General features: G+C 43.2%; 1 protein-coding gene and 1 long non-coding RNA gene across 3 annotated transcripts in view; one reads left to right on the top strand and one right to left on the bottom strand.

The window, feature by feature from the left end:
• SOS1 (SOS Ras/Rac guanine nucleotide exchange factor 1) overlaps positions 1 to 27,709 on the top strand; it is a 115,179-nt gene that overhangs the window by 17,398 nt on the left and 70,072 nt on the right. The window lies entirely within an intron of this gene.
• On the bottom strand, positions 3,225 to 12,446 carry LOC121164833. The gene is made up of 3 exons (XR_005885170.1): positions 12,431 to 12,446; positions 7,324 to 7,326; positions 3,225 to 3,307 (listed from the first exon to the last, which is right to left on the bottom strand). It is a non-coding gene; the product is annotated as an uncharacterized LOC121164833 (long non-coding RNA).

The raw sequence follows: 27,709 nt of genomic DNA, 5'->3' as shown, positions 1-27,709 counted from the left end.
AAGAGAGAGAGGACAGAGAGCTCTTTCGTCTGCTAGTTCACTCCCTAACGGGTTGGAATGGCGAAAAATGAGTCTGGCAGGAGCTTCATCTCTGTTTCCCGTGTGGGTACAGGTTCCTAAGTACTTATAACATCTTCTGATATTTTCCTAGGTGCATTAGCTGGGAGCTGGATCAGAAGTGGAGTGGCTAGAATAGGAAGTGGTGCCAATATGGGATATTGGCATCACACATGGTGGCCTTAAGTATGATGCCACAGTGCCAGTTTCTAAACAAAAATTTTTAATTTGGATGAAGCTCAGTTTATTTTTATTGCTTGCCTTTTGGGGTCATAACTAAGAACATATTGCCAAGTCCAAGGTCCTGAAGACTTATTCTTGTTTCCTTGTTTCCTCCTGAGAGATGTGCTTTTTAGCTCTTATTTTTAGATCATTGATATATTTTGGGCTAATTACCCCATTTGATTTGAGTTAAGGCTCCAACTTAATATTTTTAAATGTAAAAATCAATTGTCCCAATAGTTTATTGAAGAGACAGTTTTTTTTTTCTCTATCGAATGAACTTGATACCTTTGTTAAAAATTGATTAGCCACAGATATATGCTCACTTCTAAATTCCTGTGCCTGTTTCATTGATCTGTATTTGTTTACCTGTGGCAGTACCACATTGTGGCACTATAGTACTTTTTTCTTAAAATCTTTTTAAAAGACTTATTTATTTTTATTGGAAAGTCAGATTTGCAGAGAGAAGGAGTTACAGGTTCACTCCCCAAGTAGCAATAATGGATGGTGCTGAGCCGATCTGAAGCCAGGAGCCAGGAGCTTCTTGCAGGTCTCCCACAGGGTCCCAAAGCTTTGGGCCATCCTCTGCTGCTTTCCCAGGCCACAGGCAGGGATCTGGATGGGAAGTGAGTCCTCTGGGATTAGAACTGGCACTCATACGGGATCCCGGGCAAGGATGCAAGGCAAGGACTTTAGCCACTTGGCTACTGTGCTGGGCCCTTAAATTTAATTTTTAATGTCTTTTACATGGTTGAGAGGGATGCAGGCCCATGTGGGCCACTGATCAGTGTGGACAGGGTCAAGGTATGTAGGAATATGGGTGAGACAAATGTTTTAGATTTCTTTTTTTCTCCTGTGTCTGAAGGGGTAGTGGGGGAGACTATGCCTTCCTATGAAACTACATCAGCACGTGGGGATGGGAGATGGTTGCTTTAAGACACCTTTGAGACCCTGATGAGGGGAAAACTTTTCCAATGTGTTACTTTAGTGTTTTTTAAAAAATATTTACTTATGTGTTTTTAAATTGGTAAGGTAGGTTTACAAATAGAAGGACGGACAAAGAAAAAGATCTTCGATTTGCTGGTTCACTCCCCAAGTTGCCATAATGGTCATAGCTTAGCTGATCCAATGCCAGGAGCTTTTTCTGGGTCTCCCACATGGGTGTAGGGCCCAAAGTTTTGAACCATCCTCTACTGTTTTCCCAGGCCACAGGCAGGGAGCTGGAAGGGAAGTGGAGTAGCTTGGGTGTGAACCAGCACCCATAAAGGATTCTGGTATGTGCAAGGTAAGGATTTAGTCATTAGGTCATTGCGCTACATCCACTTGGATGGTTTTGACCGCTCTGAGATGTCCTCGGCTTTGTTTTACCAGGGTTGAGAAAATCTTTCTAAGGTCTGCTGACTGACAGTGTCTACCAGTGTCCCCAGGCCCAGGAACATGTTGCTAAGTTTAGCCAGAATTGTCCAACCTGTTCTGCTTTCCATCCTCTGTTGAGGCAATAGACATCCCCTGTGGGCCTAAATGAGCTGACTGTCATGTCCCCCCGTGTGCATCTGGATATGCTGTCCACTACACAGGCATCAGCAGTTGAATAGGCCCAGTCCTGATGCATGTACTCCATGGTCAGATCATATATTGTGATTTTTTTCCTGCGTCCAGGGTCTGAGTCCAGCAGTCCAGTCAGGGAGCTCCCTCAAGAAATCTCCCCTGGGTAACCTTAGACTTGACTGGTGTGTGCACCAGCCCATGCAGGGTCAAGTTTTCTGTCCATCACCTGTACTAGCCAGTGCACATAATGGGAAATCCAGCTGCCTGGTCAGTTCCACCTAGCCCTGTCTCTCACATGAATTGAAGGGTACTATGTAGGCCAGCCCAGCCTGCCACAGGCTGATCTTCATGCCCACCAGTGAGTACCACAGCCTAGTTGGGACGACTTCAAATATCCCCCACCACACCTGCCCCCAACCCCAGTTTCCCCAGTGCCAGCATGTGCTAGGGCCTGGCTTGGCTTGTTCTACATTCCATTTGATTCTTGTGTACACCTGTGGGTGTTGAAGCTTAGCTTAGCCTGACCTGCCCCAAGACACCTCTCACATGTATGCCCACAGTTGCTGCTGCCTTGACCAGACTGGCCTGCTCCCAGTCCATGCTCTCTTGCTTACCAAGAGCTACAGCCCAGCAGGGGAGTGCCTGTGCCCAAGGTTCCTGTCAGGCTGACTCCCAGCCATGGATCTTGGCACCTGCCAGGAGGTACTATGGTCCAGCCTGATGTGACTTGTATAGACTCTCAGCACTTACCAGCTGATGCTGCAGCCTAGCTTGGCTGGCCTACACCCTTTCTGGCTCTCACGATGCTAGCAAGTGCAAAGGCCTAGTCCAGCCTGACCTGCTCCCAGTTCCAGCTCTCACATTCACCAGTAGAAACAGCAGTGAGTCCCCGAAGTTCCTCTATCAGGCCCACTTCCAGCGCCAGTAGCTGCTACGGCCTAAGCTGAGATGACCTGCCTAAGTGTTGGCATTCGCTAGCAGGTGCTATAACCTGGCTTAGCCTGGCTCACACCCAGCGCCAGCTCTCAATAGTGGGTGCAGCAACCTAGCCCCAGTGTGAACTAGTAGGTGTTGTGGTCCAACCAGGCCTTGCCTGCATCCCATTCTGGCATTTGTGCCACTGTGAGCTGTGGATTGGCCCAGCCCAGGATGCCCCAGATCTGCCCTCAACCGCTTCCACGCTAGCATCCCCTTACCTGGACAATCTGTACCACCCTTATCCAGGAGCTGGAGTAGCATGTCCCAACCCGATCTCCCCTACCTTCTCTATATATCTTTTAAAAACCTGGGGATTTCTCCATGTGCTTGGGTCCGGGTGGCATGGGGGGTGGGAGGGGAAGAGATCTAGGTGAGCATGAGAACCAGGGCTGTGTGTGCATAGGCTGATATGGGTGTTGGACTGATCTGGACGCCATACTGACAAGCACTTACAAGAGTCAGGTCTGGGATCATTTCAGGCAAGGTTTCTTTGGGGATCCGCCTCTGGACTCAGAACTCCAACCATCAGAAGAGTCACAGGATCTATGGTCTGACCATTGAGTGCATGTGTCAGAACTGGGTCACCTCATTGGCTTAGGCGGAGCAGTGGATAACACACCCAGATGCATATGGAGGATATGGCATTCCACTGGAACCTGCAGAGAATATCTGGTACCATTGCAAAGGAGGGAAGACAGAACAAATAGATCAACTACCCTGCCAAGCATTGACAGCAAATATCTAGGTGAATGGAGACTCTAGGGTAGACCAAGTCAGCCTGTGTTCCTTATCCTTGGATCAGTGAAATTCACAGCATCTCAGAATTATCAAATCCACTTGAGCAGAGCCCTTGGAGCAGGCTCCACATCAGGGACCCTGGGATGACATCGGTTACCTATCCCTGGGTACTCAGGTGGTTGGGAGGCTGGGTGTGGCTTTCGCCCCATCTTTCTCCTTCCCCCAGACATAGAAAGAAGAGAAAGAGAATTTGTAAACAATGGTCTCATTTTGCCCTAATCCTTGACCCCTCTCATACTGATCAAATATGTAAATATCATAAAAATGAAGTTTATAAAAAAAATAGGCAACTGTGCTGGCACACTGGCGTAGGTAAAACAAACTTGGCATTTACCAGGCCCAGAGTGCCTGCCAGCTACTGGCTGCTTTTTTTGCAGCAGTGTAACACTTGTGTAGGTACAAGGCACCCTAGGCAGTTGCCTACAGCTGGGGCATTGCAGCAATTTCAGAATGGCAAAGCACTAGTCTTGATGGTTTTAGCTTCTCAGATTCCCCCAAATTCTGTTGGAGGGTTAGGAGTTTCATTTCTGCAAAAAATGAAAACAAAAACTTGGTGAGATTTTAGTAGGAATTGAATTGAATTTAGGCTGCTTTGGGTACTAATACTTTCCTCACAATATTGTGTTACTGCCTATGTACACTATATGGCTTTTCATTATTTAGATCATCGTTGATTTTCTTCAGCCATGTTTTATCGTTATTTAGAGTAAAACTGGTTTCTTTGGTTAAATTATGCCTAGATAATCGATTCTTTTAGATACTAAAAGGAGTTATATTCCTAACTTTTTCACACTATTATTTTGTATTGGTTTTTTTCATACTATTATACCTGTATTGATTGCAGGTTTATATAGATTTTGTATCTTGCAACTTTGTTGAAATAACTTGTTAGTTCTGGTAGCTTTCTTGTGGAGTCTTTGGAATTTCTTTATAGGACTATTGGCAAATAAAAGTTGTTTACCTCTTCCTTACCAATTTTGACTTTAGTTTCTTTTTCTTGTCTACTGCTCTGGCTAGAACTCTAATTCATTGTTGAGTATGAAAGTGTCATTGTCTTTTTCTAATCTCAGTGGGAATATTCTCAGGCTTAAAGCATCAAGTATGTTAGGTGTAAGCTTTTCATGTCTTATGTCAGGGTGAAGGAGTTTATTCTCAGCAATTTTTTTTGGAATCCTGGAAAGGTACCGTGTTTTGTGAAATGCTTTTTTGGAGTCAGCTGAAACTTTTTTTCCACTTTCATTTGTTGGTGTATAATTAATTCTTTTTATGTTGCATCATTTTTGCATTCCTGGGTTGAATTCAATTTGGTCAAGATGTATAATCTTTCAATGTGGTATTTGATTCAGTTTGCAATATCTTGTTGAGATTTTTGCAATTATAATTTACAAACGATATTAGTCTGTATTTTTCAGACGATATTAGTCTGTATTTTTCAGGCAATGCCTTTTTTTTTTTTTTTTTAGTATGAAGGTATTGCTGGTCTCATGGAGTGAATTTAGGAAGTGTTTCTTCCTCGTTGCTTATTAAGAATTTGAGAAGATTGCTTTTAGTTTCGGAACTGTTTGGTAGAATTCGCCAGTGTAGGTGTTTGGGCCTGAGTTTTTCTTTGTTGGGAAGTTTCTGATCACTGTTTCAGTCTTATTGCTTGCCATAGCTCAATTGGAGTTTTTTAAAAAATTGTTTTTACTTGCGTTTGTTTAGGTAATTTGTGTATTCCCAGGAATTTGTTCATTTTTTTCTGGGCTGCTTTATTGTGCAGTTGTTCATAATCCTTATTATCCGCCTCATTTCTGTAAGGTTGGTAGTAATGCTTGAATGTTCATGTCTGACTTTAGTTATTTTTGATCTTTTTGTTTTTAATGACTGTCTAAAGTTTTGTCAATATTATTGATTTTCTTTCCCCACAGATTCAACTTTCTGGTTTCATTGAGTTTCTCTGTTTATCTTATCTATCTGCTCTAACATATATCCTTCCTTCTGCTCGCTTTGGATTCAGTTTACTGTTATAGAAAACAAAGGTGTAGGCCTAGCTTTGATCTGAGATCTGGCTTCTTTTTGATGGAAGCATTTTTTTAGCTGTATATTTCTATCTGTGTAGTATTAGCTTTGCTGCTTTCTGTTAAGTTTTGAAATGTTGGGTTTTCTGTAAGTGTTGCTTTCTAAATATTTGCTGGTTTTATTTGGGAATGATCCTTTGACCAATTATATGCCTTACAGTGAATTTCTTTAAGATTTATTTATTAAGTGAAATGCAGTTAGAGAGAGAGAAAGGTAGAGAGAAAGATCTTATATCTGTTGGTTCACTCCCCAGATGGCCACAGTGATTGAAGCCAGGCCATTCCAGGAGCCAGGAGCTTCTTCTGGGTCTTCCTTGTGGGTTCAGGGGCCCAAGCAGTTGGACCATCTTCCATCCCAGGAGAATCAGCGGGGAGCTGTACCAAAAGTGGAGAACCAGCACTTGATCTTGGTGCCATTATGGAATTTTGCCCCAGACGGAAACTTTACCCATTATACCACTGCACCAACTCTAAGAGTACATTTGAAAATGTTCTACATACTGGCCCTGGAGTTGTCACACAGCAGGTGAAGCTGCTATTTATACTGCAAGCATTTTGTGCAACACCAGCATTCCAAATCGGAATCCCAGTTTGAGTCCTGGATATTCTGCTTCTGATCCAGTCTGTGGAGTGGGGCTCCTTGCTCATGACTTGGTCTTGATGTTAAAAAAAAATTTTATATATTTAAAATTTTTTGAGTTTTTGCTACTAGTTTCTAACTTTATTTAACCAAAAAAAAAAATTATTGTTTCAATTTCTAAACATTTATTGAGATTTTATTTTGTGTCATGGAGTATCATGGAAAATGTCCTTGGGTGTACCTGAGGCGTGCATTCTAATGTTACTGAGTGGACTGTTATTATGTATGTCTTCCAGGTCTAATTGGTTTATAATGTTCAAGCCCTCTTTTTCCATATTGATCTTCTCAAGGTATTCTACCCGTTATTGAATTTTGTGATTGAAATCCCAGCTGTTATTGTTGAACACTTCCTGCCTTCTTTTCAGTTATTGTTGGCTTCCTGTATGGTGCAGCTCTGCTGTTTTCCTATGTGTTTCTAATTGTTAGTACTCATCTTGATGAACTGACCCTTGAGCAACGTGTAGTGCTTTCTGTTCTTTGTCTCTTGGAATAATGTTTGACTAAAGACCTATTTTATCTAGCATTATTGGGCCAGTAAAGCTCTTTTTTTTTTGTTACTATATATGTGGAATTTTTAGAAATAGTCTTCACTTTGACTCTTTATAGTTTTAGGAAGAAGTGAGTTAAAAAAAAATTCACTTACTTATTTGAAAGGATGAATTAGAGAGAGAAAGAAAGGGAGGGAAGGAAAAGAGGGAAAGGGAGAGAGAGCGAGCTCTTCCATCTACTAGTTTACTCTCCAAGTGGCCATAGCTTCTGGAGTTGGTCAGTCCAAAGCTAGGAGCAAGAAGCTTCTTCCAGATGTCTCACAGGGAAACGGTGGCCCAAGTTGGCTATCCTTCGCTGACTTTTCAGGAGCAGTAGTATGGAGCTGGATTGGAAGTGGACTTGAAGCAGCACTGCAGGCAGCTGCCTAACTGTATCACAGTGAGGGCCTGTTGGATTATATATGTTTTTAATTAATTATGCCAATTTCTGCTTTTTATTTGAGAGCTTGATTCAATTTAATGATTGCCATAGAACAACCTCTGCTTTGTTATTTTCCTGGATTTTTAAAAGCCTGTTTTATGGTCTGGTGTGGTTAGCCTAGTGGCCAAAGTCCTCACCTTGCACGTGCCAGGATCCCATATGGGCACTGGTTGTTGTTCCGGAGGCCCTGCTTCCCATCCAGCTCCCTGCCTGTGACCTGGGAAAGCAGTCAAAGATGGCCCAAAGCCTTGGGACCCTGCACCTGTGTTGGACACCCGCAGGAGGCTCCTGGCTCCTGGTTTCAGATCAGCTCAGCTACAGCTGTTACACCCATTTGGGAAGTAAAATAGCGGATTGAAGATCTTCTCTGTCTCTCCTCCTCTCTGTATATCTGACTTTCCAATAAAAAAAAAGCATGTGCTATTCATTTCATATTACATATTGCCTTCTTTTTAAAAGTTGGTTTAGGTAAGAACTATTTGACTTCATTATTACTTCCTTCTGAGTATTTCCATAAAGATTTATTTACTTTTATTGGAAAGACAGATTTACAGAGAGTAGGAAATACAGAAAGATCTCTGTCCACTGGTCCACTTCACAAGTAGTTGCAGCAGCTGGATTGAGCCGATCCAAAGCCAGGAGCCAGGACCTTCCTCTGAGTCTCCCATGTGGATACAGGGTCCCAAGACTTTTTGGCCATCCTTCACTGCTCTCCCAGGCCACAAGCAGGGCTGGATGGGAAGTAGAGCAGCCAGGACTTGAACCAGTGCCAGTGTTGGATCCTGGAACTTGTAAGGTGAGGATTTAGCTACTGGGCCACCACATGCTGGGCCTCTTTATGCATTTTTTAAAAAGTACTTTATTCATGGCTACTATGGGGATTGCATTTAACATCCTGAGTGATACCAGTGTGGTTTGAATTAATAGCACCTTATAGTAGCATATAAAAACTCTGTTCCTAATCAGCTAGGTACCATTCCCATTTATGTTATTGTCATTTAAAATTACATCTTTGTACAGTATTCCTACCCTCTTCCATGAGGGATACCCAGTGACTGCCTGAAACTGGATAAACCAAATCCCAGGTATGCTGTTTTTTTCCCATTCATATATATTTATGGTGAAATTTCATGTCTGAATTCAGTATAGTGAGATTAGCTATAACCAATAAAATGGGACTACTATAACAATGTACTGTCATAAGATATATGTAATTGTGTTTTTGCCCTGAAATCATTTTCTTTATGGTGCTCATTCTTGTGATGGGGAATGCCATAAGTCTAGCTATTCTTCTTACCTTTGTTTAAGGCTTGCGTGATGCATCATTTTCTATCCCATACCTTGTGGCTTGCTTGCATCATATTTGAAGGGACTGTCATGTAGATAGCTAGTTGAGTGAATTTAGCCTATTAATCTGTTTTCAGTTATTATATTAAGATCATTTATACCCAATTCAATTCTTTAGAAAAATATGCATTTATTTGTTTGAAAGGCACAGTAATAGACTGATGTCTTCCATCTCCTGGTTCACCATTGCCAAATGGCTGTTAACAGCCAGGACTAGGCCAGGCTAAAGCCAGATGCCCACAACTTCATCTTGGTCTCCTGTATCAGTGACAGGAACCCAAGTACTTGACCCGTCATCCACTGCCTCCTAGACACATTAGCAGGGAGCTTTACTGAAAATGAATAGGCTAAACTCACTCAATACTAGGAAGAACATAAGTGACACTTTGATGTGGAATACTTGCATCTCAGTTGGCTGTCTAACCCGCTGTGCCAGAGGCCCTGCCCTTCCAGTACAGTTACAGATATGTTAGGGGTTAAGTCTGTTTTGCTTTTTATTGTTTTTTTTTCTCAGTAACTGCAGATCACTTACATTTTGAAGACTTATATTTTATTTTTTATTGTTCTGTTTTAGTTTCTCTAGCTTTTTTTAGTGGCTATTCTAAATATCTAAATTACATATACATAAGTTAATAGTCTGTCGGTATCCTCATTTTATTAGTTTGAGTGACTTAAAGAAGCATCCTCTGTCTCCTAGTTTTTTCCTGTGTTTTTCCTAGTGTTTTCTCTCTGTATGTTTCAGAACCACATGAAATAATGTTACAACCCAACCACTGAATAACAATAAGAAAAGCCAAGAAGAAAAGCTTACATTTACTCATTTTTTTCTCCATGCTTTTCCTCCTTTCTTGAAGCTCTGAGTTGTCTTTTATCATTCCTTTCCTATTTAGAAGACTTCCTTTAGTCATTCTTTCAGGGTGGGTCTGTTGGCAACACATTTTCTTAGTTTTGTTTCATTTGGGAGTATTTTGACTTTTTCATTCCAAAAGTATATTTTTGCTTAGTATTAATTCCAGATTGACTTCCTTTAGCACATTGCCACTTCCTTCTAACCCACCATTAGCAAGGAAGATTTACAAAGGCAGAGATGGAGATGGAGAAGAGGTCTTCCATCCACTGGTTTACTCCCCAGTTAGCTGCAACAGCCAGGGCTGAGCCAGGCGGAAGCCAGCAGCTTCATGCAGGTTCCCACATGCTAATCCACCATTTTTAAAAGTATGATATTTGGTGTCATTCTAATTGTTTTCCTTCTAAAGATAAGGTATTATTTTTCTGTGAGCATTCAAATTCATTTGTTTAGAAATCTTACCGTGCATTTGCATGGTTTTTTTGTGTGTGAAAATAACTTTTCCACCCAGCTGTAGATAACTGCCTTGGTTGCTTTGTACCTAGACAGGTGTTACACTGCTGGAAGAACAGTCAGTAGCTGGCAGGCACTCTGGATCTCGTTAATGCTGGATTTATGTTGATTCTACTGATATGCCAGCAGAGTTGCTTCTTATTCTTTTGTTGTTGTTGTTGTTGTTTTTAATTTTAGTTTTAAAGGTATGTGGGGAAGGTGGGGAACTCCAGGCCAGGACATGCCACCCAAGCCCCAAGGTGGGAGAGTTGCAGATTGCCTGGGGGTGGAGGTCTGGGGACTTATTGAAGTTTGAGCGGCCGAGGGCATGTTTGACAGGGAAGGAATGACTTCTGGGGTCTGCCATGGATTGTGCCACTGCACTTGCAGGTAGGTGAGAGAGCTGACAGAGTGGTTTCACCCAACCTGACTTGGCTGGCCCCAGTTCCCGTACTCACCCGGGTACTGTGGCCTATCCTGACTGGCCCATACCCATTCTAGCTCTCGCTGATGAGTTATATCGCCTGGCCCAGCCTGCCTCACACTCAAACCTTGCTCTCATGTATGGATGTTGCGGCCTACCCTGGCCTATCCACACCCATTTTTGGCTCTCGCAATTGCCAGTGGGTACTAGAGTCTAGCCCAGTCTGGTCTGCCCCCAGACCCAACCCATAGTCATGCCTATGGGTGCTGCAACTTTGCTCAGCCTGGTTTGCCCCTAGCCCAGGCTCTTGTACTCCCCAAAAGGTCTGTGGCCTAGTAGGGGGGTTTCCCAAGTTCCCCTACCAGGCCCACTCCCAGCCTTGGAACATACATGTGCCAGCAGGGGTAGTGGCATAGTCTGCCCTCAGTCCCAGCCCTTGCATGTGCCAGCAGGTGCTGCAGCTTGGCCCCACTTGGCCTCCTCCCAACCCCAACTCCCAGGACTGCCAGGTGAGTTCTGTGGTCCAACCTCGCTCAGCCCATCACCACCCCCAGCTCTCCATGTAAACTCAAAGATGCTATATTCCCTCAGAGGTGAGCCCACAAGTCCCCTACAGAATCTGCACCCAGATTTAGTTCTCTTGTGTTCTGTTGGGAGCTGCGCCCCAGCCTGTTGTGGCCCACCCCCTGCTTTGATTCTCTAGGGCAAGTGTTACAGCCTGGTCAGGTATGCCACTTAGACCCAGCCCGCACCAGTGGGTAGCGGGTGATGCTATTTTTCCTAGCTCAGGTATCCTGTGTGGTCGGGTACCTCGCTGGCACATAGGAGATTTGGGATGGGAGCAAGCCTATAGGGGAATTTGGGGAACTCCTCTGCTAGGCTACAGCTCCTGCAGGTAAGTATAAGAGCTGGGACTGGGAGCAGGCTAGACAGAGTGGGCTGCAGAACCTGTTGGCATACGTGTGAGCTGGGTGTGGGGGCTAGCTGGGCAACAGCAGTCCACAGCACACATTGGCATAAGTAAGAGCAAGCCAGGTCAGGTCGAACCACAATACCTGCCAGTTGCATGAGGGCTTGGAGTGGGCCAGGCTGGGCTAGGCTGCTGCACCCCCCCTGTGAGAGCTGGAGCTGGATGCAGGCTAGACTGAGACAGGTTGTAGCACGTGAATGCCAAGACTAGGGGTGGGTCATTTTAGACTGGATCACAGCACCTATTGGCACTCATGAGATCCAGGGCTGGGAGTGGGCCTGACAGCTTGGAGCAGGCCTAATAGAGGAACCTCAGATATCCCCATGCTGGGCTGCTGCTTTGACTGGTGAACATGAGAGCTGGGACTAGGGGTGGGTCAGGCTGGGCTAGGCAGCTGCACCTGCTGGCATGCGCAAGAGCCAGAATGGGTGTGGTCCAGCTGAGCAATGCTGCAGTACTACCTGTTAAGCACCAGGACTGGGTATGAGTCATATTAGGCTGAATCACAGTACTCCCCACCCCAACTAGCAGGTACAAGATCCAGGCCTGAGAACATGCCTGGCAGGAGAACTGTGGATACTCCCCTGCTAGGCTGTAACTATTACTAGTGAGCACAAGAACCAGGGCTGGTGGTGGGCCAGTCTAGATCAGGCAGCAGTGCCTGTCAGCATAGGCGATGGGTGGGTGGGTCAGCCTGAGCTAAGCTGCAGCATCCACACGTATGAGAGCTCGATGTGATATGGACTGGGCCAGGATAGACTGCAGCAGAAGCTGGTGGCATACGCAAAAACTGGGGCTGGGGATGGGTCTAGTGGGAATTATTGGGGGTCGCCCAATAAGCTGCGACCCCTGGTGGTATGTGCGAGGATTGGGTCTGTGGTGGGCTGGCTGGGCTGGGCTGCAGCACACATTGGTTTGTGTGAGATATAGGGCTGGGGTGGAACTGACCAGGCAGCTGCATCCACCACATGCTCATTGGCTGGTACACGTGACAGACCAAGTGTGATGCTGCACTGCTGGTGCTCCCAAGAGTCAAATCTGAGGTCACTCAGGTGAGATTTTTTTGAGGGAACTCCCTGACTGGACTGCTGGACTCAGACCTTGGCCACAGGGAAAATCACAGGATGTGTGTCCTGACATTGGAGTGTATGTATTGGGACTTGGCTTCCTTAATTGCTGATGCATGTGCAGTGGACAGCATGACCAGCTCTGCACATGGGGGAAATGACAGCCCATCTAGGCCCACAGGGGATGTCCACTGCCTCATCAGAGGATGGAAAGCAGAACAGGATGGACAATTCTTTTGGCCAAGTTTTCCAATATGTTCTTGTGTTAGTGCATGCACTAAGTTGGAGTTAGCGACCTTGGAAAGATTTTCTCAACCCTGGTGCAATGAAGCTGACAATGACTCGGAACGATGAAAACAATTCAAGTGGCATCCTATAAACACTCTTCCCCACATTGGGGTCTCTAAGGCAACATCAAACGACCATCTCCTATCCCCATGTGCTGATATAGTTTCCTCCCATTCAGACACAGAGAAAAAAAGAAATCTGAAACATTTGTCCCACCCACCTTCCTCCGTACTCAACCCTCCCTATACTGATTGATGGCCAACATGAGCATTCATCCCTCTCATCAGTTTCAATGTTAGAAAGAAAATTAAAAATTTAATTAAAAAATAACTTTCAGCTGAAGTTGTATTGAGTTGTGGAAATAGAATTAATTTAGAAAGTTTTGTTAAAACTTTTTTATAATGAAACTACCTTTTTTGGTGGCAGTAATAGCTGTACTTAATTCTTCATAGCAAATAAAGTTTTGGAAACAAAGTCTCCACTGGAAGAGAAAAATTGAATGTTTCTGTACCCACACATTCAAAGCAAAAGCACTGAGTACCTTAAAATGCTGTTAGGGGGCCCAGTGCAATAGACTAGTGTCGCCTTACATGCTGCAGGATCCCATAGGGTACCAGTTCATGTTCTAGCTGCTCTACTTCCCATCCAGCTCCCTGCTTGTGGCCTGGGAAAGCAGTCAAGGATGGCCCAAAGCCTTGGGACCCTGCACCTGTGTTGGAGATCTATAAGACACTCCAGGCTCCTGGCTTCAGACTGGCTCAGCTCTGGTTCTTGTGGCCACTTGGGGAGTAAACCAGCAGATAACTTTCTCTGTGTTTCTCTTTCTCACTGTAGTATGAATATAGTGTATTTTATTCATTATTAACAAGTGGATATTTGAAATGTTTTTACTCTTTGGCTATTAAAATTAATGCTATTGTAAACATTTGTGGACACATTTTGAGTAATAATTTTTCATTTCTCTTGGAAAGGAACTTATGTGTTGTGTGGTAATTCTCTTCTTGAGGAGCTAATAGATGATTTTCCAAGTTGCCCGCCTTACCATTTTATATTCCCATTGTCTGTGTGAAGATTCCATTTTCTCCACATTTTATCTTTTTTTATATTTATTTTTTTAAGTGGGTCAGACTATTATTTCCACATTTTTTTTTCTGTATCTGGGGTAAAGGGGGAGATAAAGGGAGAAGCCCCACCCAGCCTCCCACCTATCCCAGGTCCCCAATGTGGGGCATATTCCGAGGGTCTTGTTCAAGTGGTTTTGATAGTTCAACATTTATGTGTTGCTGCCAGTCTCGCCATTCCAAGCACGATGAAATTGCTGCAGAATCCCCTGATTGACATAGTCCACCTTAGAGTGTCCATTTGCCCAGTTTCGCACTGCCAACATATGGCTGGGGTAGTTGATTGATTTGTTCTGTGCTCTGTCGTGGAGCCAGGTTTCCTCTGCAAGTTCTGATGGACTGCCATATCCTCCATGTACACCTGGTCATGCTCTCCACTGCTCCATCTAAGCCTCTGAGGAGGCTCGGCTCTGGCACTTGCACTCAAATACCAATTTTTGAATGTAGCCTGAAGAACTTGAATCAGAAGCTACAGAATGCTTGGATCTCCTGGGACCCTGGGAAATCTGCCTCCCCTTTCTCACTGGATCAAGCCATCCTTGAACTGTGATTTTTTTCCTGTTCTCTTACACTGAAAGGCCTGTTTAGACTGATTTCTCCCCATCCACCAATCCTCAGTATTTTCTCAAGCTGGGATTCTTAGACATCCTCAGGGACCTCAGAGTTCTTTATAAGAAAGATTCAAAGAAGTTTGTGATTCTCTTTGTATAGAACACCGCACTTCTGATGTCTACTGGAGGGTGAACTTGAAGGTGATCATGTTGAGATAGTCTTTCTGAATGAAACTATGAGTAAGTTTGATACAAGTTTCAGGGAACACCTTTGGCAGCCTTCACAGAGTGACAAGGCCGGGGCTGGAGACAGCACCCTCGCCTGAGCCAGGTGAGATCCAGTTGAGTGATGACTCCTCTTGGGACCCTCTCCCACGTTTTGAAAAACCAGTGAGTTAATAGGATTATGATTTGGTAGGTGGAAGGGGAAAATTTTTTTGTAGTTGACTCAACAAGGAGTCCTCTCATACTCTAAAAAATTTGAGACTCCCAAACAATGCTGCTTTTATGGGTAATAGTACTCATTTTTAAGGAAAGAAAATTTTACAGTATTCAGATTTATTTTTTAAAAACTTGAATATAGTATATACTATCAAAAATAACATTTTTATTAAAATAACTTTTTCAAAACAAGGTTTAACTTGTAATGCTTTACATTTTTGCACATGTCTTTAATATTTGGCTTACTAGACCAAAGCCTGTATCTCATATTTCCTTGGCATTTCATCAGTGGTGATACCCTGTTTTAGTTGAAATCTACTTATGATGAAAATCCAACTTCATGCATACAGATGTTTGAAAAGGGAAAGGACCTTGAACAGCTCTGGTAGATCTATGAAATTTTTTTTTTTTACATGCCCCATGAATGTTTCTCGAAGATTAATTGTCACATGGAATTTGTAACCACAGTGACCAACTTTTGCTTCCCTGCAGTAAAAGGTAGCACTGTATCCTGTAAATAAGCTGGAACGACACTGGCTTTCCCTAAGTGCCAGCCTAGCACAGCCGGAGTCCGAGTCGGAAGCGCCCCTGCCTCTGCTCTCCCTATCTCATCTGCAGCCCTTCTGCCGACTCAGCTCCAGTCCCGGGCTGGTGTGCTGTTTCTCTGCACAGTTCTGTCTCTGCTTTTGTGCTTGCTTTTCTTTGGCTTCTTAGCAAACAAGTTAAGTATTTGTTGAGTCTTGATCTAGTTAAAACCTACTAGCAGAGCACATCTCTGATTTTGAAGGTGGAACAAGGATTCCTGGATGGAACCTGTTACACTTGGCAATGGCATTGCAGTCAGAAACATCTGATCATCCCTGGGTCTGGCTGACCCTGTCGTCCTGTCCTGGTAGAAGTGAAAGTACACCACATCGTTTATTGGTACTAACCAGTAAATACCTTGCAGTTTTGAAATTTGAGTGGCATAGGATGTTTTTGTTTTTGAATACCTAGTGTAAGAAGATTTTATTTGCAATTTTCTGTCATTTCTGTAGATTGAACAAATTTTAAAGTATTGCACCTGTCTCCTCACAAAAGTGCGATTTCAAAAAGTGCAGTTTCTTTATGTGTGGTAGATATGTAAGGTATGTCTGTATGTGTGTGTACTTAGTTATTTTTAAACATTGGGTTATAAATGAATTCATGTTGTGGAAACACAAAGGGATAATTGTAAAAAATCATCAACTGTAGAGAGGAGGACTGCTGGGTTAGGTTGAGAAAAAGTTATGAAATGTTAAGCGATTGTGTTTTTATTCCAGACAATTTATGGTAGAGAGGAAATCCATTTGCATACGGGGGACTGTGAAAAGGCAAGGAAAGGTATGTTTTTCTAGACCACCAATTCTGTCAGCTTGGGTTTTGCCCACCAAGTGGTCTTTTGGCAGTGACTGGAGACAGCTTGGAGGAAGCTGCCAATGGTGGTTTGTGTTTGGAGGCCAAGCATGCTGCTCAGCCCTGCTCTGTGCACAGGGCAGCCCCACAAAAGACATGTCAGTAATGCCGAAGGTGAAGACCCCTGCTTGTGAGCCAGGATGCCAGTCTGGAATAAGGGACTCAGGGAGGAGGCAGCGAGCTAGTAAAAGAGAAATGACACTTAGCTTTTGTTGGTTATTTAAACCCAAGTCTTTTTCCATCTTCCCTTGACTTTGCAGGAATGGCAGTTTGTATAGCATGGCACACGGGCTACCTTGAGCATCCTGATGCCTCGGGTTTTGGTGGTCCGCCGTGCACAGGCACCCTTCAGTTTATGTAGAGCGGGCAGAGTCCAGGGATTTCAGGTTAAGGACCTGGGAAGCTGGCAATGAGTGCAGGGCAAAGAGCAACAGTTAATTTAACCCTTATGCAGATGGAAAACTGAATATTTATAGAATATGTAAAAGTAGACAATGAGACTAGTAGTTAAAATAGAGCTTATAAATAGTGGTACTTTTTTTTTCCCAAACTGTCTGGTAGTACTTGAGAGAAAATAGATTAAATCATAGAAAGTAGAGATAGATTTTTGTATTCAGTTGGAAGGGAATTTTTGGTTGCTTGTGAGGAGTTTTGAGATTAATGGCAGGGATTTTGTATCAGGTATAATAATTTTATATCAAATTTTGGGGATCTTTTACTTTCTTAACAAATATGAGCTTTCTGTTTCATGTGTTTTGTTTCTTAATCATTTAACCAACCAGCCACAGCAGTGCTAGGAAATTCTGTAGATTCTGGGAGATTGCAAATGGGTTTTATATTCTAATAAGGGAAAGTCAGCAAGTAGAAACGGAATAGTGTGGTTTCAGATAACAGTAAATAGAATGAAGAACGAGGATCTGAGAGACAAGGAAGGAGTGCTTTTGGAAAACTGTCTGAGGGTGGCCTCTCTGAGGAGGTGACATTTAAGAGACAATAGGTGGCACAGTGGCATAGCATACTAATCCTCTCTCTGTGGCATGACATCCCATGTGGTCACCAGTTCTTGTCCTGGCTGCTCCACTTCTGATCCAGCTCTCTTGCTTATGGCCTGGGAAAGCAATGGAGGATGACTGACGGCTTTGGGTCAGAGGAGCCATTTGGGGAGTGGCTCGGCAGATGGAAAATCTCTCTCCTTCTCTCTGTGAGTTTGCCTTTCAAAAAAAAAAAATATATATATATACATATATTTATATACACACACACACATACACATACATACTGCATATATTAAAAAAAAGTAGATTGTTCAGAAGGAGCAAGCCGTGGAGACACTGCTACAGCTGTGTGAGAATGCGTGCAGGATCTCACTTATACCCTCTTTCTTCCCATTTACTCTCAATTCTGTGTAATGTGGATTCTGAACCAGCACTCTGTTCATACTGTCACAAAGGCTGCCAGTTACGTGCTAATTGCCGCATTTATTGATTTTCTTAAAATCCTGCTTGAGTGTTACAGCATTTGCAGCCCACATCCTGGCTGCTGAAGTTCACGTCTCCTTTGACTTCTTACAGTCAGTGTACCCGGTCTGTTCCTGCTCCTCTTGGCTGTCTTCAGCGTCTCCCTCTTATTTCATCTGACCCTCTCTGCTCCTCTGTGTACCCTCTGTTGGGGGCTTTAATCCACCCTTGGCTGCTGCTGGTGTTACCAGTGAGTGTGTGATTGAACCCCAGGTCCGTGTCATTGGCCTTAACCTTTTTCTTTTTAAAATACATTTTTATGGTATGGTTTCATTTATTTAAGTAACTCTTAAAAGTATGGATATCTATTGGCTTATTAAAACCAAAGCAATAGGGCCCGGCGCGGTGGCGCAGTGGTTAAGGTCCTCGCCTTGCATGCCCGGGATCCCATATGGGCGCCAGTTCTATCCCGGCAGCCCCGCTTCCCTTCCAGCTCCCTGCCTGTGGCCCGGGAAAGCAGTCAAGGATGGCCCAAAGCTTTGGGAACCTGCACCCGCGTGGGAGACCCGGGAGAGGCTCCTGGCTTCGGATCGGCATAGTATCAGCCGTTGCGCTCACTTTGGGAGTGAATCATCGGACAGAAGATCTTCCTCTCTGTCTCTCCTCTCTGTATATCCGCCTTTCCAATAAAAAAATAATAAAAAATAAATCTTTAAAAAAGAAAAAACCAAAGCAGTAACAGAATTTGTCATACTGTAGAACACACATACATGCATGTACACATGAAGTTGTTGGGAAAATGGGAGGAAGTATATAGAGAACAGAAGACAGCAGTAGAAATTAGACTTCTTAGAATTTTGTGTTTATAACTTTATAACCATTAGTTTTTGTTTTAACTTATTTGGCTATTTATAAAGAGTTACAGGGAGGGAAGGAGGGAGAGAGGGAAGGAGAGAGTGAGAAAGAGAATCTTGTAGCTGCTGGTTCACCTCCAAGACAGCCACAGTAGTCAGGGCCTCCCTCACCAGGCCCAAGTCAGGACCCAGGAGTCCCATCCAGGGTGCCCATTTGGGTGCAGGGGCCCAGACTCTCATTCCCATGATCCCACTGCTTTTCTTAGGCTACCAGCAGGGTGTTGGATTGGAGGTGGAGCAGCTGGGATATGAACTGGCATCCACACAGGACACTAGTGCCACGGGCAGCAGTTACCCACCAGGCCACAATGCTGGTCCCATGTAAAGATTTTATGAATTTTCAATTCACATTTAATCTTAACACTTTCCAAAAATCAAGCTAACTTGAACACTGTTGCACTTGAGGTTGATGACATGAACATATCAGATAAAGTGTATACTCTAGGTCAGTATAAACAAAGTGATTTGCTTGTCTATAGTGGGAATTATTCTAAGAGCAAAGAGAATGCTGCATGCTTTTTAAAAGAATTAATTTAAAGGCAAAGAGAGGGGGCAGGTGGTATATGGCATAGTGGGTTTAAACTCTGCCTGAGACACCAACATCCCATATGAGCTCCATTTAACCATTTTCTTGAGCTTTTTTGACTTAGATTTTAATCTGTCCGCTAGTAAACTTTAAATAAAATTCAATTTGTACCATAAGATTCCCTCCTCTTTTACAAAGTTTAAACATTTATTTATCTGAAAGGCAGAGACAGAGCTTTTCCATTTGCTGATTCTCCAAAAGGCTGGAGATACATGAAAGCGAAGCCAAAGCCTGGAGCTCCACCTGGGTCCCCCCTTGGGTGTCAGGGGCTCAAGTATGTGAATCGCCCTCTGCTACTTTCCTAGTTGCCTTAGCTGGATCAGACGCAGAGTAACCAGGACTCCAGCCTGCAGCCTGATCAGGGTCGCTGGTGTCACTGGCAGGACGTACCTCTCTGCAATAGCACTGGCCCTGTAAAATTCTCTTGATACAATTCTCTGATGATTAAAGAACCATTAGGAATGTTTGTCTTTTTGAGTCAGTTCCGGTAATTTGCAGTTTTTTTGGCATTTATTTACCTAACCTAAATGTTCAAAAACTCGGCTGTGAAGTTTTTCATAGTTTTATCTTTTTAAAATTCTCTTATATTGAGATTACGCCATTCATTTGTTTATGTAGTAGTCTTCCTTTGTCTTTTTTTCCTTGATGATTATCCCACTGATTTTTAAATGTATTTAGTGTTTCTCAAAGTACAGACTTAAGAAAAATTTTTTCCTTCTTCTCAGGGGTGTTTTATTGTCCCCACCACCTCTAATTCTTAACCTTGTGTTTATAATAAAATCTTTCCCCCTCCCCCCTTTTTCCCCTATTGTTGACTTGGAAGGCCGTAAATTTCCTTGTAGATATTTACATTCACAAAAAAAGTTGCAAAGGTAGTTCAGAGAATTCCCAAATATTCCACCCAGTTTCCCCTTACGCTGTGACACCAGAGTACAGTTGTCACAGTAAGAAGGCAGTGTTACTACTGCGGTATCGCTATGTCCTAACATGGGCACCTTGCTCACTTCTCTCTACTTTCTCCCCATTAGCCTTTTCCTGCCATAAGATCCATTCAGTATGATTTGTCATCTCCCTGTCCTCTCGTGGTTGCTCAGACTTTATCTCTGACCACTGTGAAAAGCAGCAGTCTGATTTTTTTTTTCTAAGAATTCCTCTCAATTTTGGTTTGTTCCTGTTTTTCTTACAGTTGTACTGAGGTCGTGGGTTTTTGGCACCTGTGACCTTTTCACCACAGCACATCCAAGGGTTCGTGCTGAGTCCGTGTCTTGATGATAACCTTGATCACCGACTAGGCAGATTCTACCCTCTTCCGTGACTTTCTGATGAGGTGCTGCCCATCATTCCCACCAGCTTGCTTCCCAAGGATGTGGAAAAGATTGAGGGGCATATATGTAAATACAAGGATGTTTATTTAGGAAATGTGTATGTTTCATATATCTGTGCATATTAACATTGTGGACTCAGGTATCTTATATTCTAGATTATGAATGTCATTTACACTATTGCTCAGTTTTTTCCTCTTCAATAGTTCCTCTCACATCTTTTATTCCTTCTTTGATTTCCTCCCTGCTGGGCTATGGTATATCCTTATCCTTTGGTTTTCTAAGCACATCTCTGCTTTCTGATCCTACAAGACACTCTAGGCTCCTTTTTGTATATCCCCTTCCCCAGATGTAGGACAAGCCATTCTTTTTGTTTGTTTGTTTGTTTTTCTTAAGATTTATTTATTTATTGGAAAGGCAGGTTTACAGAGAGGAGAGACAGATCTTCCATTCATGGCTCACTCCTCAAGTGGCCACAACAGCCAAAGCTGAGCCTATCCAAAGTCAGGAGCCAGGAACTTCTTCCAAGTTTCCCACATGGGTGAAGGGTCCCAAGGCTTTGGGCCAATCACTGCTGCTTCCCCAGGCCTTAAGCAGGGAGCTGGATGGGAAGCAGAGCAGCTAGGACATGAAACTGTGCCCACACAGGATGCTGGTACTTGAAGGAGGATTAGCCAAATGAGCCATCATGAAAGCCCCAGCCATTCTTTATTCTTTTTTTTTTTTTTTTTAAGATTCTATTTATTTTTATTGGAAAGACCGATTTACAGAGAAGAGAGAGAGAAAGATCTTTCTACTGGCTCATTCCCCTAGAGACCACAACAGCTAGAGCTAAGCTGATTTGAAGCCAGTAGCCAGGAGTTTCTTCAGGGTCTTCCACATAGGTACAGGGTCCCAAAGCATTTGGCCATCCTTTAATGCTTTCTCAGGCCACACGCAAGGAACTGGAAGGAAAGTGGAGCAGCCAGGACACGAACTGGTGCCCATATGGGAAGCTGGTACTTGAAGGTGGAGGATTAACCATTGAGCCATCATGCTGGATCCATCCTTTTTGTTGTTGTTGTTGTTGTTAATGACTCTTATTTAAGTCTATGTAGCTACAGAATTTCCCTTTAGGCATGACTTCCAGAGCATCCCACCTGTTCTGATATGCTGTGTGGTCATTACTGCTCAAGCTGTTTGTTTTCTTTGACCTAGGTTTAGAATTATGTCTGTAGTCTCCAAGTACTTGTGGAATTTTCTGGCTGTTTTGTTGATTTCTAGTTTAATTATATTGTACTTAGAAACTGCATTTGGATTTTAGTGATCTTAACCCTGAGACTTGCTTCCTGAGTGCTGCTTCACAGCTTGATTGCTGTGTTGTGCTGGAATGTGACGTCCCTGCGTTGATCATGCACAGGGTTCAGCACTGGCTGAGGCATCCTACATGGTACTTGCTTCATCTGGAGGACCTTCCACCACACCAGTTAGAATGAAGTTAAAAGCCAGAGTGGCCTTGAGTAGCACCATGAGAACTTTCTCAAAGCTCCTTCCTTTCAAAGTGGCTCTCTAAGGCTTGAGAAGTAACTAACATTTGATCCCATGGTTTCTTTTCTATTGGTCTTCTCAGAGATGAAAACAGCTGGCCAGTTCTCAAAACCCACAAGCCTGGGTTTTTAGCTCCCCCAGCCATTCTTTGTTAAACCTTGGTTTCTTTTACTGGATAATATTAGAAACTAAGATCTGGGCACTGGATGTGATCATAATCTCTAAGATATTAATATGCACCTGTCAGTGGAAGAACTAGGAATTATATATGTATACCCTGTGTTTATATACATATCATGTGGGCACACTGTTCTATTTTTGGTCATTCTAATTCAGTATGCTTGATTTTTAAGTACATGTTTTTGAATATTTAATTTTAGATACTACACAATCCAAGAACCATTGCTGAAAGGTAACTTTTCCTACTGTCATTCCTTCTCTCATTCTATGAATTTAAAGCCAACTAGGCTCCTTTTAAGACAAACTATTGTCCTGAAAGTATGGATACTGTGTGATTCCAGAGTTTCATAACTGAACTGTTTAAGATGAAATTCCCTAGGCCCTATACTTTAAATGTAGTTATGATCTTCTTAGCATGCATACAGAATTTTTTTATCACCTGCCATCTGTGCCTATACTGTACTTCCTTCTGCTCCAACCACACCAAACCGTGTGACATTTCCTAAGCTTTGGTGAAGTCCTTTCATGCCTTTGTGTTTACCTGTATTACCCCATCTGGTTGCCTTCCCACTTGATTCACCTAGCAAGTTTCCATTTGTTTGTCAAATGTCAGTTCAAAATAAAGATCTTCTTTGAATTCTCCCCTGATTTCTCTAGATATATCCAGGACCATAGGAGTCCTGTTGTGTCTGTCAGTGCTTGGAACCGTCTGGAGTGCTTGCAGGAGTCTCCCAAGGTTAAGATGCGGATTGTGTTACTCATCACATCCTTCTCAAAGGGAATGGTTGACATGGAGTGATTCTGCATGGTTAATGAGCTCCCTAAGTGACACACACACTTTTGTATTCTACCTTAATATTTCTCTCACTTGAAAGGCAGCAGGAAGGGAAGACAGACACAGAATTCCCACCCACTGGTTCACTCTCCAAATGCATGCGACATACAGGCCTGGACCAGCTGAAGCAGGCAGTCTGCTCTTTCACCAGAGGTCTCAGGAACCCAGGTACTTGAGACCTCTAAAATATGAACCCAGACCCAGCTCCTTCCACCTTTAGCCTGTTCTATCTTCCACACTTTCTGGCTTTGTCTGAGTCTTACATCTAATTCTTACAGAGCCTATGCTATTATTCCAAAGAACTTTACCTCATCTCTTTCTTAATCCGCTCTTCATACTGACACTTTGACTTCAGCATTTAGTAATATTCAATGTCTTGTTTAAAGCTGCTGAGTTGGTCCAGAGCGATGGCTCAATGGCAAAATCCTCACCTTGCAAGTGCTGGGATCCCATATGGATGCTGGTTCTGTGCTGGCTGTTCCAGTTCCCATCCATGTCTGTACTTACGGCTTAGGAAAGCAGCAGAGGATGGTCCAAAGCCTTGAGACCCTGCACCCACGTTGAGAGACCCGGAAGAAGTTCCTGGCTCCTGGTTCCTGGCTTTGGATAGGCTCAGCTCTGGTCTTGTGGTCATTGTGGCAATGAACCAGTGGATGGAAGATCTTTGTCTCTCCTTTTCTCTGTAAATCTGATATGCCTTTCCAATAAAAATAAGTAAAACTTTAGAGAAAAAGGAATCTTGGTCAGTTATTCTGTTTCACTTGTCATTTCCCAATTCTTTAGTGTGATAGATAGAAGCCTAGTCTGCCAAGCCTCAGCTTTCCCCACACATACTCCCTGGATCAACACATCAGTTTGTTCCTGCCATCCTATGTGTTAACCTTTTCGGGTAAATGCTCTTTGTTCTCTGCCTGTCACACGTTGGTACGCTGGTTTGAATGTATCTTGTGAAAAGTTCTGATACTTGCTACACTATCTAAGCTAAGCTTATTATTTTTTTTTTTACAAAGGATTTTATTATTTTATTTGAAAGGCAGAGTCAAATGAAGAGTGTGTGTGGGGGGGAGAGAAACAGAGAACTTCTGTTTCCTGGTTCATTACCTAAATGGCAGAAGTAGCCCAGGTCAAAGCCAGGAGCCTGGAACTCCATTTGGCCTCCCACATGGGTGGCAGGGGCTCAGGTGATTGGCTGCTTTCTGCTGCTTTCCCAATTGCATTAACAGGGAGCTGGATGAGAAATGGAACAGTCAGGACTCAAAGTGGCTCTTACACAAGACTCATATGGGATGTTGGCATCACAGCCTACTAGGCGTGCTACAATGCCAACTCCTCTTCTTGTCATCACTGCACTTCAAACATAACTCCATTATTATTTGGGAGGGAGAAAGAGACAGAGCTCCCATCTCCTGAGTTCCCCCGATGTCTGTGGTGGTTGGAGCTGGGCCAGGGTGAAGCTACAAACCAGGAATGCATCCCAGTGACCCATGGAAGTGTGGGAACCAGTCACTCGAACCCAGTCATTGTCTCCCAGAACCTGCACTAGCAGAAAGCAGGAGTCTGGAGCCAGAGCGAGGAACCAGACCAAGGCATTTCAGTGTGAGATGTGAGGGTCTGCACCGCTAGGCCAAGCATTGATTTGATATTTATGGGAAATATATGATTTGGGTTTTTTTTTTTTAAGTATTTGTTTTTATTTGAAACACAGATTTACAGGGAGAGATGGTGAGACAGATAGATCTTCCATCCACTGTTTCAACTCCCCAAATGGCTGCAAATGGTCAGAACTAGACCCATCCAAAGCCAGGAGCCAGGGGATTTTTTTTCTAGTCTCCCACATGGGTACAGGGGCCCAAAGACTTGGACCATCTTTTGCTGCTTTCCCACGTAAGCAGGGAACTGGATCAGAAGTGGTGCAGCTGGGATTCAAACAGGTAATCATATGGGATGCTGGTCCTGCAGGCAGAGGCTAAGCCTATTACACCATAGCACAGTCCACATTTGTCTTTTTCAATTTTAATTTTTTTTTGGAATGAAAAATTTTGTCTCAAGTTTTAAAACAACTTCAGAGTGAGAAGAGATAAGTACGTAGAGCATCAAACATTGATTAAGCAGTTGTCACAGTGAGAGTGAGGTTTGACAATCCACATCTTTGCTGTTTTGCTGTAGTAGGGGTTTTGAGAATACTAGCTTTGTCTCAAATTCTCTCATATTTATAAATAAGGTAGCAGATCAAGGCTCCAGACGTGACAGAATACAACCTAGAAGCCTTTCTAATTCTTCAGAGAGCCATTAGCTGGAAAAGGCTATTAAAGATTAATCAGAATTCAACATGGTGTTTTCTGCCAGTTTACCCAAGGGGCTCCTGAACACGCTTGGAGGACTCTTAGATCAGACAGCCAGGAATTGATGCAGCCCTGATCCCTTTGCCTTTTCAGATCCGAAGATTCTGGCTGGCAATGGTTGCCAGCAATGTTATTTCATGATCCACTAGAAATTACTAGAGAAGATGGTAGAAGCAGGTAATTCTTCAGGAATATCCAAAGGCATGAAGTTCAAGAGGTAGTAGATTCAACTGAATATGGTGATTGTGCCTTAGAAGTACTGTCATGCTCATATGGAATTTTTTTTAAAGATTTGTTTTATTTTTATTGGAAAGTCAGATGTACAGAGAGGAGGAGAAACAGAGAGTAAGATATTCCATCCGATGATTCACTCCCCAAATGGGTGCAAAAGCTCTAGCTGAGCCGATCCAAAGCCAGGAGCCAGGAGCTTCCTCCTGGTCTCCCATGTGGGTGCAGGGTCCCAGGGCTTTGGGCCATCCTCGACTGCCTTCCCAGGCCACTAGCATGGAGCTGGATGGGAAGTAGGATGGCCAGGATTAGAACCAGTTCCCATATAGGATCCTGGCACATGCAAGGCAAGGACTTTAGCTGCAAGGCTACTGCACAGGGCCACCATTTGGAATTTTGTTCATGGTTATTCACTAATTCTTTGGAGAAGTGTTGGCTTATCTCATTAGATTATTTTAAGGAACTACATTTAAAGAAGTATGTGAAGTTTTCCATGTCTATAGGGTTTGAAGATTACATATAAAGGAAATGCTATGTCCAGTTTTACATCTGGTTCTGTTCAGTGCATCTGGCTTCTAGCAGCAGTCCTGGGCTTAGCAGGGTAATTTGTTCTGCACAGCCTTGAGCAATTTGATCATTCAAACTATGAAAGATCTTTGAGTACCATTTATGATAGGACGAAATACTTCAGCTGTAACACTATCTCAAAGAGGTGTCTTTATTCCATCCGTATGTGAAACATAATACTACCTCTGTCTGCTGTTTAAAAAGGTGTCTTCGACTCTTCCATGAAAGAATAAAGAACAATCTGTGTGTTTTTAGAAATTGGCACCAGCCTCTTAAGTACAGACCATTGTCTTCGCTTTTCAGTCAGAGGTTTTGAAGGTTTTTTTGTTTCTAAGGAAGTTGAATAATTTGTTTTGTCTTTTGTGGAAATGACCTTTCCCATCCTGGCTTTGATAGGGGTAGGGCTTGATAGGGTTAATGTGCAGAAAGCAGAGCTTAAGAAAACTAATTCTACTTGTTTGATTTATTTAATGGGTTTTATTTAGCCTCTAGTAACCTACAATAAATAAGATAGTGTATACTTGAAATTCTAAATATTTATTACGTAGAGTGCCATACTTAACATTTGAATTATGTGCGCCGGAATTATAAGCAGCATCAAGTTAATGTTGTCCCTAACTGTTGTTGTAGATGTATAGTTGCTTCATTCTACATAGAAAGCATCTGTTTCAGTTATAATGCCTTTGTGTGTTGAGGAGTTTCTGATTTGAGGGCTTGTTCTCCTGAAATCAATGCAGCAACCATCCTGTTAAATCTTACTTCTAAAAAACAAATGTTTTATGCCTCTCACATTGACAACACAGAAGCTTTGAGTATTCCAGTATTTCCTGAATGTCAGGGGTTTGGAGCAGAAACAAGGAGAAAATAACCCTTTGATGTGTTAGACACAAAACCCTGCCCAATTGGAGCATCCTTGTCCGTAGAGTAAGTGGACAAGGAGACAGAATTAAAATTCAGCATGATAAACTCAATAACAGAATGTGGTACTGGGATAGAGACTAGCACAGAACCTTGCGTTTAAGGTCCATACAAGCAAGAACTCTATTTGATTCATTTTTATATATCCAGCACTAACTCTGGCATTTAGTAGATTTAATAGATTGGCCAAGTGAATGAGATAGATAAGGAACAGGGAAATCTCCCCAAATGAGATAAAGCCTATCTGCTGGCTTTTCCTAGTGATTGATCTGGGATCAGGTGGGGCTGAAGACTGGGAACTGGGAGCCTGGGACTCAGTCAAAGTCTCCCACATGGATGGCAGCAGCCAATTGCTTGAGCTAGCTGTCACATCTGTCTCCCATGCCCTGTGTTAGCAGAAAGCTGGGCTTGGGAGCTGCAGGTGGTGTTAAACCCAGACACTGTGATGTGGAATGAAGACCTGTTAACTGTCAGACAAAATACCCACCCTGAAATCTGACTTTTAAAAGTTCAGTAGTTAGATAAATGGGTAGGAGTTTGAATAACAGGCATGGACAACAGAGTGAATCTGAACGCAGTGTT

The sequence above is a fragment of the Ochotona curzoniae genome, unplaced genomic scaffold (assembly GCF_017591425.1).
Source record: "Ochotona curzoniae isolate NIBS_2020 unplaced genomic scaffold, NIBS_Ocur_1.0 contig_883, whole genome shotgun sequence".
Taxonomy (NCBI): Eukaryota; Metazoa; Chordata; class Mammalia; order Lagomorpha; family Ochotonidae; genus Ochotona; species Ochotona curzoniae.
The sequence above is the reverse complement of the archived record's forward strand: the minus strand, read 5'-3'. Positions and strand labels throughout refer to the sequence as shown.